The following is a 470-nucleotide window of genomic DNA, read 5'->3' on the forward strand; positions in this document are numbered from 1 at the left end:
GGGGGCTGGACGACTGAACGACTGACTGGACGCTTGTAGTTTCACTTCCTGTCCGCCTGTCCAAATGGCCAGCAGCTCGCGTATCTTTACCGGAGAAGCAATATCAAGCGTTGACTTAATTGGTAGTGACTGCCTCCGGAACGCAGCGCAGATGCTCCCGGTGGAAAATAGGCGTTACTCTTAACTTATCAATCCATAAAAAAAGGAATAATATTACTTTACTCATTACTAAGTATCAAAAGTAATTTGTTACGTTACTCTTTACATTACTATTGTGGCCCAGAACTCATCATTACACTTTTTGGAACAATAATTAAGCTTACAGGAGGAGTCAACAATCAGCCAAACTGCAGCACTTCAAACACTGAAGGAGGGAGCAGATACGCACAGCTTCTATTTTTGCCGGACGCCCGAGAGCTCCGCTTGAAAACACAGCACAAAGTTGTTTCCCCTCTACTCCTCTGGATAGA

General features: G+C 44.7%; 1 protein-coding gene across 8 annotated transcripts in view; it reads right to left on the reverse strand.

Annotated features, from left to right (window-relative positions):
- nbr1a (NBR1 autophagy cargo receptor a) overlaps positions 1–470 on the reverse strand; it is an 18,536-nt gene that overhangs the window by 9,172 nt on the left and 8,894 nt on the right. The gene's annotated exons all lie outside the window — the stretch shown is intronic.

Source organism: Etheostoma spectabile, chromosome 21, assembly GCF_008692095.1.
Source record: "Etheostoma spectabile isolate EspeVRDwgs_2016 chromosome 21, UIUC_Espe_1.0, whole genome shotgun sequence".
NCBI lineage: Eukaryota > Metazoa > Chordata > Actinopteri > Perciformes > Percidae > Etheostoma > Etheostoma spectabile.